Source organism: Peromyscus californicus, unplaced genomic scaffold (genome assembly GCF_007827085.1).
Source record: "Peromyscus californicus insignis strain IS unplaced genomic scaffold, ASM782708v3 Scaffold_13__1_contigs__length_99412109, whole genome shotgun sequence".
Taxonomy (NCBI): Eukaryota; Metazoa; Chordata; class Mammalia; order Rodentia; family Cricetidae; genus Peromyscus; species Peromyscus californicus.
The window spans coordinates 26,187,228-26,199,425 of NW_026294424.1; the positions used below are offsets into that span (position 1 = coordinate 26,187,228).

Sequence of the window (12,198 nt, forward strand, 5' to 3'; positions counted from 1 at the left end):
ACGTCTGCAGTTTTATTCCAAGGCGAGACTTAGCCCGCTCCCGGGCGCCACGGTAAAGCCAATGGGCTGAGAGGAGCCGGGGTCGGTCGCCGGGAGCGCTGCCTCGGAGGGTCGGGCGAGGAGCGAGGACGTCCGGAGCCCACACTTGAGTGACTCCAGTGAGTCCAGAAAAGGCAGTCTGCCCGCACCCAAAATGGCGAACGCCGTTCCGCGCGACGGCGCCTGCGCAGGAGTAAGCGATCGGTGACACTAATTCCCCCGGAGTGTCCTCCCCCACCCCGGCACCCTCCATCGCCCGGCCCCGACCTAGCCACCTGCGCCCGGAAGTGACGTACGACAGCAGCGGTTCCCCGCTGCATGATGGGAGAGTGTGTGGAGTGGGCGGGGGTCTCCGCGGAGGAGGAGGAGGAGGCGGAGGCGGCGGCGGCGGCGGCGGAAGAGGGCGGAGGGTAGTGGGATGGGGGTCCCGCGGCAACGCTGAAACTCCGGGTGGGCGTCCATGGCGCCGCTGCGCTGACAGGGCTGGCAGCAGCTCGCCTTCCGCCCTCGCCAGCTCAGCGTCCGAGTAACCGGTCCTTCCCCGGGGAGCCAGTTCCTCCCCGGGCCGCCGAGCCATGCCCATCGCGACCGTCCGGGACGAGCCAGGTGAGTGGCGCCGCCGCCGCGCTCCCCGGGTGCGGAGGAGCCCGGCCCGGCCCGGCGGCCCGGCCTGGAGCACCTGCCAGCGTCGGCCCGGGTGCGGGCCTGCGAGCTCCGGCGCGGGCTCTGCTCCGCTCCGCGGCTGCGGAACGCCGCCGGCAGCGCCCGAAGCCGTGGCACGGCGCTCGGCATCCCGGCCGAGGAGAGCCAGCCCTGCCCTCCCGGCCCGCCGTGGCCCGTCCTGCCCCTCCTCGGCGTCCACCTGCCCGAGCTGCGCGCCCGGGCTCCCTCCCGGCCGCTGTGGAGAAGTTTGGGGCTCCGCTCCGGCTTCCTCCTTCTCCCTCCTCCCTCGTGACAGGTGTAAACACTGGCTGCCTCGCCGAGGCCCGAGGCCGGCGGCTGCAGGAGTGTGCCGCCTCCGAGGGCTCTCTGAATGCTCCGACGGGCAGAGGCGGCCCAGAGCTGGGTCCCTGGCGGAGAGGACCTTTTCCGCGCTCCCCAGGAAATCATCTGCGTCGTCTCCCTCCTCGCGTTCGAAAGTTGAGCCATTATTCTTGAAGTGCCCGGCTTGGCAGGTGCTGCGGGGTGCAGGGGACAGAGGGTGAGCAGCGGTGGGTTCTTTCTCCCTTTGGAAACTGAGACTAGTTGGGCCTCCCGCTGCCCCCCACCTTCTTGGTTTATTCAAGTTACAGCGTGATTTCCCTCTGAATCTGTTGCGGCTGAGGAAAGAACTGACTCATACGTGTAAATATTAACGGGGGTGGGGGGAGCGTCAGAGGAGCGGTGGTTCTGTTTCAGAGTTCTAGCTTGAAGGAAAACTTTTACCCATAAACTTCACGGCATAAGTATCTTCCACGAGGCACATCCTCATACTCTGAGGTGGGTTTTTGTTTGGGGGAGGGCAGTGGTGGGGAGGGGGGCTCAGGAACGGTTTAAATCTGATTTTATATTTAACTGTTGCTTTCAGCTAAACTATTAGAGAAATATATGCTAAACTCTAGGGGCAACTATGCTTCAATTCTAATGCGTTGATAGAATCAGCCTACCTACGTTTCATAAGTTTCTAAATATAGGCATTTGTAGTAATCATTTTTAACACTTTCCAGGGGTGTATTTGTTAAAACAAAGTATCTATGGTAGCCTAATACATGGAGATGTCTCACACGAATAAAGAGTTAGATCCAGCATCAAAATTTCTAGTTCAGCAAATGGCACCTACTAGATTCTTAGGTCTGGTCTCCCTTCTGTGTATGTATCAGATTTATCTGTTGATGTTTAGAGACATATTTTAAGCCATTAAAAAGCTCTGGAAAGACGTTTAGTGTAGTAGGACTCAGATAATACGTGGGGCACTTGAATTTGAGTGTTACCTGATCTTTTGACCTAGAGGATATAATGAAAATAGTCTCGTGTCAAGCAAAGATAATATCTATAATGGCATTGAGAAATTTTGCAGAATCCAATTGCCTATGAAAATCTCATAATCTAGGTGATTCCATTATAGAACATTATTTTAAATTTTGATCTGTTCTGCTTATAATTAATAAAAAGCTAGATGCAAAAAGTAGTGAAATTTGAGTGCTGGTGTTTTATTTTTTCTGAAATCTAACAGGCAAAGAATTCACTAAATAGCATCTCAGTGAGGAGTTGTCTGTCCAGCCTTTCCCTCGGGTCTCATAATAGCAGTCTCTTACGTATTTAGATACCTAAAACCCTCAAGAATTACCTAAATGTTTATATTCCAATTTAATGTTACCAACTATTTATTTTTGGATTTTGAGACAGGGTTTCATGTAACCCAGGCTAGCTTCAAACTCCTAATCCTCCTGTCTCTGCATCTCAAGTGCTTGGATTACAAGTGTATGCCAGCATGCCCAGCTTCCAAAAATTTGTAAATTAAAAATAAAGGACTTTGCTCTCTAAGCACTTTCAGTTCCTCATTATGTAGGCCAGACTTTACAGCCTAAACTTCATTTTTTGTTGTTGTAGTTTTAATGTAACTTCAAAAATATTCAGCAGTTGTGGATTTTACATATGACATTTTGGTAATTAATTTTTTTCTAATTAGTATATGTATGTGTGTGCAGACACAATCACAAGTCTTTTCGAAGCTTTGCATAATAATTTCTAACACCGATATGTGCTGTTTTCTGTCAGCTAGATCCTCGCCCTTTTCTGTTTGTTTCGTGTTGCTGAGGCATGAACCCAGGGTCCCATGCATTGAAGGCGGGCACTGTGCCAGTGCGCCCCATCCCTAGCCCAGCAAGATACTTTAAGAAATGTTTGTGTGAGTCAGTGAGGTGGTCCAGTGGGTTAAAGGCACTTGCTGCCAAGCCTGGGTGCAACCTGAGTTTGATCCCCAAGACCCAGATGGTGAAAAGAGAGAGCTGACTCCTGCAGATTACCCTCTTGACTTCCACATGCATACCATGGAAGACGCATGCATGCAGAGAGGCACACATAAGTAAATATATGTAATTTTAAAATTCTAATTCTTTCTCAGAATACATCCTCCCAACAACCCTATACCTATAAGGTAGCAATACAGCATCCTCTCCCCATTTATCAGAGGAAACTGAGGCACAAAGAGTGATTTTCTTAAGGCAAATCAGCTGGTAGGTGACAAGGCAAGATACAATAGAACATTTATGTAGAACTATACCACTTTTTTCCCTGGGATTCATGAAGCATGTATCACAAGTATAAAAAATGTGTGGGCTGGGGATGTTCTGCTCAGTGGTAGAACACTTGCCTAGCTTGTATAAGATCCTGGCTTTAGTTCCAGCACTGCACAAGAAAGTGGAATAATAAACACCAAGTAAGTATAAAGTAATCTCCGGAGAACTGGAGAGTGCTAAAGGATCGAAGACACCTATGACTTTTCCAATGCATCCTTACTGTTTGACACCTACTTGATTAGAGTAAGTTAAGTGAGTTGTGACAGCTGTGTTAACAGTCGTGAGCCACCGTGTGGGTGCTGGGAATTGAACTCAGGACCTCTGGAAGAACGGCCAGTGCTCTTAACCTCATAGTGGCTGTGTGATCGTTTCTTTTCCCCAAGCTTTGTTTTATTGCTTGAAATGCTTTACAGAAAAATAAAAAGTTTAAACATTTCACTTCAAAACAAAGTGTCACTTTTTTCTTTTAGCAGGGTTTCAGAAGGGAATAGGGAAACAATGTTATTTTGTATTGACTTCACTTTAAAGTACAGGAGCTATTAACTTTAAAATGCTTGAAGTATTTTCCAGGTTTCTGTGCCTTAACTTCTTTTGCCTGGGCCCTCATCTAAAATTGCTGCCAAACATCTCAACAGCCCTATCTGACATGCATGGTTCATATTTCTAGGTGGACCCTAAGATTAGGGGCTCATTGGTCAGTAGGTTAGACCAATTCCCTGGGAAAGAGAGGCCAGAAACTGATGTGTGGGAAGAGTTCCTGAGAGTGTAAAGAGGAAGAGAACAGATACAATATTCTATCATACTCTAGTTGACCACTCTCCCAAATAGCTAATGTAAAGGCAAGCCTTTCAAAGATAAATTGCTAAGACATTTAGTATCTATATGTTCAGAGCTTAATTTATAAGCACTCTAATAGTGATTAGTTCCCAGAGGAAAATAAAATAGTAAATTAGGGTAAATTTCCCCTTTTGATTCTCTTTGTGTAGATATAGCATATTGTAAATAATTTCAACTGAATGTCTGCTGAGGCTCTTCAGATATTCTTAAAATAGTCAAGAACCGGCTCAGTGTCAGACCCTTTTGTAGGTGTTGGGGATACTAAAATGACAAACAGCAATAAAACCCTGCCCTCACAGAGCTTTGATTTCTTGTGTGTGTGTGCATGTATACATGTTTGTGTTTGGAACAAGCAAATATAACATTAAGGTAGAAGACATTAAAAAAAAAGAGTTTGTTTGGGGGGTAAAGGAGCGTTGCTTTTTACTTTAAGTCATGGACTAGGTGGCGATTATAGGGTATTGATGGATCTTGCTATATAGTGTTGGTGGGGTTGAAGGCTTAAGACCTGCAGGAAGTCAAGAGAACCAGGGGGCAAGAATGGTAGATGCAAACATATGCCCAGAATACTGAAAGGACAGCTGCAGGTGAGCACAGTGTTTCTAGAATAGCAGGCAGGAGAGTTAAACAGGAGGTCAGATCACAGAAAGAGGACGCTTGAGCAGCGTTGGAAACCTTTGTAAACATCCTAGAAACTAGCTTTTTACTGTGTGCAGTGGGAAGCAATTGCAAGGTTGCCAAGGGAAGATGTCAGATAACATGTGTTTGGCTTTGTCTTGTTTATTTTTTGTATGTGTAAGTTGTGTGCCTGGTGCCCGAGGATATCCAGAAGAGGGTGTTGGATTCCTCCAAGTGCAGTTGTGAATGGTGGTAAGCCACTATATGAGGGGGAATTGAACCCAGGTCCTCTTGCAAGGTCCTTGTTGCAAGAGCAACAAGTGTTCTAAATCCCTGAGCTAATTCACCACCCATTTATGTTCTAAAAGAATATGTTAGGGCTGAGAATGCAATTCAGTGATAGATTCACACACACACACACACACACACACACACACACACACACACACACACCTACCTTCAGACAAAAGGATGATGTACCTACTGTACAGGAAGTAGACTACAGGAATGCAGAAGTAGAAGCAGAAGCATTCATTGAGGAACTGGGTACAGTGGTGCAGCTCAGATGTAGTGTCCAGAACCGATCATGTAGAGGTGATAAGAAGTGGCAGGGCAGTGTTTGAGTTGAGACCTATAATCTCCCCACTGCTAAGTTCAGAGAAGTTATTGTGGCAGCCCTCTTCTAAAACCTGAAGTCCATACAACCAGTGTCCTAGCCTATTCTGACACTTCATCCATCCTGCTTTCTAATCAAATTCTATTACATGTCTTACTGTGCCCAGATAGTGGCTCCAGGTATTATCCTTAGTGCCAGCCATTTTCTCTGTAAAACCCTTCAGAAACTTTCTTACCTGGGCGTGGTAGTGTACACCTTTAACCTCAATACTCAGGAGGCCAGCCTGGTGTACATACAGAGTCCCAGGTCAGCCAAGGCTACATAGGAAGACCCTGTCTCAAAGAAAGTAAGTTCTTTTTACCCCCTAGAGCATCTAATTATTTTCTCTATTCTCCCTCTTCCCAATCAAGTGTGAGCTTTTTCTTAGACTCCTGTTAGCCACACTTTATCTCCTTTAATACACACACACACACACACACACACACACACACACACACACGCTGTTGTAAACTGTTAGCCCTTCTCCTATTAACCCCCCTTATGAGCCTTAAATTTCTTTAGGTTACTACTCCCTCTACTCTGTTCTAGCAGTTTTGTATGTAGTAGATACTCAGTGAATAGTTGGTTATGTTTTTATGCTTAAAGCATACAAGAGTAAAAAGGGGCCCCATTCAAAAAAACAAAAAAAAAAAACTGACCTCTTACAGTTTTGATTTGGTTTGGATTTTTGAAATGGGGTCTTATTATGAACCCCTGGCTATCTTGGTACTTACTATGTAACCCAGTGTGGCCGCAAACTTGTGGCAGTCCTCCTTCCTTACCCGCCCTAGTAAAGGGATTTACGGGCATGTGTCACCATACTTAGCTCCTGATCTCCCACTGTTAGTAACTAGTATATATTCTCCATAACATTTATATGTATTTATATGTATGCTTTTCACCAAAATGAAAAATACTTTTATTTATTCTTGTAGAGGAAGGTAGGTGTGAATGCCATCGTCTTTGCTTAGAGGTCAGAGGGTAACTTTGTGGATAGCTGAATTCCCTCCTTCCATGCTTACATGGCTTCCAGGAATCAAACTCAGGGCCCCAGGCTTGCACAGCAGCCCCTTTACCCACAGAGCTATCTTCCTGGCCCACCAAAATGGAATTTGCTGCATACCGTTCAGATCATGTTCCTTTACCAAGTTGCCTAAACTAACGTTCAAGGCCATAATCAACTTCTTCCCCAGCTCATCCAAAAATATACAGCTGAAATGTTGAAATCATGATTAACTGCATGTTATATTTTTCTGGTTCTTAAAATTATAGAAAAATATTGAAAAGTAGGGAGGGGAATTGGTATGCTTCATATGGCAAGAAGCCATCTGTTTATGTCTGACACTAAAGTAAGACTCCAGAATATGATTAGAAGGAGTACTATAAGGGAAATGTGTGTGAGGCCAGAGGACAGCATTGAGTATCTTCCTCAGTGATATATGTTTTCTTTTCTTTTCTCCCCCACTCCCCCTTGGTTTTTTAAGATAGGGTTTCTCTGTGTAGTTTTGGTGCCTGTCCTGGATCTCGCTCTGTAGACCAGGCTGGCCTCGAACTCACAGAGATCCTCCTGCCTCTGCCTCCCAAGTGCTGGGATTAAAGATGTGCACCACTGCCGCCCAGCCTCAGTGAGGTATGTATATATGGGGTTTGTTTTGTTTTAAGGCAGATTCTCTCACTGACCCTGGAGCTCCCCCGAGTTGACTAGACTGGCTGGCCAGCACCTCTGTCTCTACCTCCTCTGGGCTGGGATTAGAGTCATTTTAACCTGGCTCCAAACACAGCTTCTCATGCCTGTGCGGCAAGCACCTCACTCCTGTTTCCTCCTCACTGGTGCTGTGCTTCCAAGAGAAAGCTGTTAACGCTGGTTGTTGTTTTTGTTTTGTTTTGAGTCAGAGTCTCATGTAACCCGGGCTAACCTCTAACATTGCTTTGTAGCAAGGATGGCTTTGAACTTTTAACCCTTCTGCTGTGATCTTGAGTGCTAGGATTATAGGTATGTGCCACCATGAGAAGCATATGTGTGCTGGAGATCAAACCCGGGGCTCACATATGCTGAGCAAGCACTCTACCAAATAAACTATGCCCTAGCCTCTTTATTTACTAGCATGTTGTGAACATTTTCCATGTGACTAGTAATCTTTAAAACATGATTTTTTTAGTGACTATGAAGAATGCCATCAAGTGAGTTTCAAAATATTTTGCTATTTCTCTACAATTGGATGTCCTGGGTTTTGTTGTTGTTGTTGTTGATACTTGGGTTGGCTCCTTCCTTCCTTCCTTCCTTCCTTCCTTCCTTCCTTCCTTCCTTCCTTCCTTCCATTGTTGTTGTTGTTGTTGTTACTGTTGTTGAAGTTGTTAATTTGACACATGCTACAGTTATTTGGGAAGAACTTCAGTTGAGAAAACACCTCCATCAGATGGCCTGTGGTAGGCCGTCTGATGGACATCTTGATTAGTGAATGATGTGGGAGGACCCAGCTCACTGTGATGCCACCACTGGGCTGGTGGTTCTGGGTTGTATAAGAAAACAGACTGAGCAGACCTTGACGAGCAGATCAGTAAGCAGCATTCTTTCCTGTCCTCTGCCTCCATTCCTGCCCTAAGCTCCTGCCTTGACTTCCCTCAGTGATGGATTGTAATCTTGAAGGTGAACTAAACCTTTCTTCGCTCACATTGTTTTTGGTCATGGTGTTTATCACAATTGAAACCTCACTGGGACATTGGAGTTTCTGTTTCTTATGCTACAGAAGAGCATCTGGGCGAACAAGTTTGTCTAGAACTACTTACTATCTTTTGTTATTTTTCTTTAAATCAAGTCTTAGAAATAGTTACTAGTCTGCTCCCCACTCCCCGCAAAAAACCTATTGCTTCCAAGAGGTTATAATAAAACCAGTTCTACCAGCGGTGGCTGAGTACCCTTCTCCTAGTTGATGGTCAGTGAATGCACATTTTTTTTCCCTTTTCTTCCACTTTATTTCATATTCCACCACAGTAACAATTCCTTTAAGTTAAACTAAAAACCATAGACTTCTGGAAAGGGTGGCAGCAAAGGAACGGTGGTGTCAAGACAGAGAGGAAGGTGGGTGGGGATCAGCGAATCGTCTTGACTGGGCTCTTGAAGTTGCTGGCGGCTTGGAGCTGCAGCTGGTAAGCCATTGGATGAATCTTGAAACCATAGAGCCCGGGTACAAACTGGTTGGCAGGTCGTTTGCGTCGGTACTCCGGATGCCCCATAAAGAGCATGTGAGGGAAATCAGTGCCGAAGTAGGTGCCGTCTGTGTGTGTACAGGTCCATGCACTGGGAGCAGTAGAGTTTCACCTTGGCCTCGCCTGGGATGTCCAAAAGGCCGATGGGAGGCATGGGCTGGTTCTCACAGTACACACGAGGACAGTAGCCAAAGTCTCCCAAGTGCACATTTTTTAAAGTGTTTGCCTAAGCTGGGTGAGGCAGCACAAGCCTGGGAAATAGAGGGAGAAGGACCAGAGTTCAAGATCATCCTTGGCATCAAACAAATGTGTGTGTGTGTGTGTGTGTGTGTGCGCGTGTGTGTGTGTGTGTAATAATAAAACTTTCTTAGGCATCAATGTAAGGTGTACTCTTTGGGTCATCATTAGAAAATGGTGTGAAAAAATCTTGTTTATGTGGCAGACTAATTTCCTATTCTTTTCTAACCATAGATATTGGGTAGGTTACAAATAGCTTTTCCCCCTGAGCCTTTAGTCTTTCTCCCTTTTCTTTCTCTATCTCAGGCAAAAGCAAAACTTTAAACAAAAATATTAAAAAAAAAATTAACCAGTTAGAAATGTTTGCTGTAGAATTCTTTCCATAGTTTCCATGACGTTCTTGGTACAGGGAATCTGCCTGAAAGTTCTACATGCAGGTACCCCTGGTAAGCACTATTGGCAAAGCTTTGGTTTTGATAATCTTCCCCCAAGAATGTCATTGAGGTAGTGTTTTTATCTTTGGATCGTGTGTGTGTGTGTGTGTGTGTGTGTGTGTGTGTGTGTGTGTGTGTATGTGTAACTTAGGGTTGATTGTGTACTATGTCTGTATGTATAGTTTATTATTTACATTTATATTTGGTGCCTAGTTTGTCGCCTGGTTTCCTTCTGTCACTATGAATGCTGTTGCATCAATGAAGGGCAGGAGAGCAATTTAAAGTCAAGCTAATTACCTGGGAAAGAGTTGGTAAGGTAAATCTGCTGTTACTTAGGTCATAGTTAAAGGCCATATTTGTGAGTTTTAGATTATCTAGGATATTGTCTACTTTCTTAAGTGTTAGCTAAGTGAATTCCAACTTGTTCAGTTGTAGTTTTATAACTCCTATAGCTGCTGCTGCTTCTTTCTGTGTGGTAACTCTTGTGGGCATTTACTGTTGTGTGGAGAGCAGATTGAGAGAGAAGGGCAGCAGCCAAGGACCTGACAGTTTTCTTACACGTATTATAGTGGTGTTTTTATTCTTGAAAGTCACAAAGTAGTTTGTGATCTGCAGTGGGGGGAGGTGTTAAGGGTTTGTTTGTTTGTTTGTTTGTTTGTTTGTTTGTCTTCCAGTATTCTAGTCTTGTGAAGTTTAATGTATCAATCTTGACTAAAATGTGAATTTAAAACATGCAGCAAGAAATTTCTTTCGAAGTATGTCAGCCATTCCTGTCAACTGGTTGCCGAGTTGTCTGTAGGTTTGTCTGTAAGTTGTTGTAAGATTTTTGTTGTCTGTAAGATTTTTCATGAAGTACTAAAGAAAATTGCTATAAGCAGAAAAAGCAAGAACCTTAGTTGGCTTACTCTCAGTGCAGCATCATGCTTTAGTGCCTGGCAGACACCTCTGTGCATGCTGAGTAATTACTTCAAATCAAAGCAGATATTCCTGTTAGCAGTTTTGTTGAATAAAACACAAGTCCTTTTTGTCCTTTAGTGATGTTTTCTATAGCTAGCACATAAAGTACCACCTCTGACAAGATACTTGTTTCTTCAGACAGATTGTAGCACAAAAGACTCCCTTTCACGTCCATCTCATCTCAGGCCAGCATGCATAAGAATACACTTACCCCAATTAACCATGTATGTTTTCTGACTTACTTGGTGTGGACCATTGACAGGCCAGGCGGGAGGAGCTGAAATCTACTTCCTAAGGGGGTGTGGTGTATTCAAGAGCAGACAGTAGAATAATGACCCAGTAAGAACAACATGTATCCAGTCCCTATTTTGAGCCAGGCCCTGAGGATGCAGAAATGACAGAGAAATGTGACCACACAGTTTTGTCCTCTTGAGCTCAAGGAAAGTAACTTGCGAGAGCAGACTCAGTGGTTTGGTAGGGCTGAAGCCAGCAGTTCTGTCTTGAGGGCTTGAATGGAAAGTCTGGAAGTAGAGGTAGTCGGAGACAGGCCCCTGTCAAGAAGCTCTGTGGCGAGGGATTCAGAAAGGCACAGGGGCAGGGCTTTGTTTTGTTCTGATTTGTTTTCAGAATGGAAGAATGGTGAATGTTTGCAAGCTGAAGAAAAAGCATCAGTAAAAATGAAGAAATAAATTCAGAGTCCCTGCACACAACTAGGAAGGGAAAGGCAGAAGGTTCCAGGATTGTTTATACACAGGATTGTGGATATAAGCAAGATTTTATTGAGGAGGCGTAGAATTGAGCTAGCTCTGTGCCCTTTAAAATGTATTGTCTTGTAAAGGTTCTGGAATATGAGGGTAGAGAATTAGTTTCAAGGTGAATTAGTTTGCAGAAAATAGTAAATTATCAAATATGGTCAGTTAATGTAACAATTTAAATGTGAAACCATCCGTACTATTTCTGTTTACCTTAATTATTATTTGAAACACATCCAGATATGAAGAAAATACATTATTGTGGGTGTACATGTATTTAGTTCAGTTAAAGGAATTTTTTCCCCCAGTGCTGGAGATTGAGCCTAAGACCTTGTACTCTGCCACACACATCCCTAGCCTAAGTAAAATGTTTTAGGAGTTTTTTAAAAATCAGATCCTATAAAATGATAGTGCTTAACTGCTACTTAACAAGGTAATCAGCACTTCAGCAAATATATGTAACTGCTCATGTTATAATTGACATTGTGTAATAGTATTTCTACTTTCATGTGTTGCCTTTATTGATACTGAAAACAGGATGACAAGCTTCACTGTCACTTTGAGCAGCCTGGCCTTTCCAGGCTGGTAGAACAAAGATATCCTGTGCTTGCTTTTCCTAGTCTCAGACAGTGAATACTGTGGACATTACTTTTGAAACCGATTTGCTTCTTGGCATTTTTGTTGGTTATCCTTTGAGTTTATCATTTTTCTCTTTCTGAATTAATGTGGGCTTTTCAGAGAACTTTCTCTGAACAACTCAGATACCTTTTAAGGGGAATTCTTTTCAGTCATTTCTGAAATGTTTTAAACCTCATCATATGTTTGATTAGTTAATTCAGTTACTGGTGAGATTAATTGTCAGCTTTTATTTCTTCATATGTAAAATTAAGATAATTTCTCCCTCACAATAGTAAATAGACTAAATGATGCTGTGCCTCTAATCTCAGCTGCTCTAGAGGCTTTGGTGGGAATCTGTCAGTTTGAAGTCAGCCTGGAACATATATAAGACCCCCATCTTCAAAAGAAAAAGAAAGATTAAAGGAGATAGTTTATGAATGTTTTCCACATAATGTTGGAACACAGTAGACCCTTAAGTACAGACTCAATACTGAAGATGGACATGGTGAGTACGTGTCTGTAATCTCAGGGTTAGTTAATCTAATGCAGGAATATTGCTCCAGGTT

The 12,198-nt window shown here is 44.0% G+C and overlaps 1 protein-coding gene across 3 annotated transcripts in view; it reads left to right on the top strand.

Moving 5' to 3' along the window:
- The first annotated feature begins 460 nt into the window (after positions 1–460).
- Aftph (aftiphilin) overlaps positions 461–12,198 on the top strand; it is a 68,943-nt gene continuing 57,205 nt past the window's right edge. For 2 of the 3 annotated variants that reach the window (XM_052734740.1, XM_052734742.1), the window contains exon 1: positions 462–645. The gene's annotated coding sequence lies outside the window, so the exon portion shown is untranslated. Of the gene's footprint in view, positions 646–12,198 lie in introns of all 3 variants that reach the window. The other variant, XM_052734743.1, reaches the window with a different exon arrangement.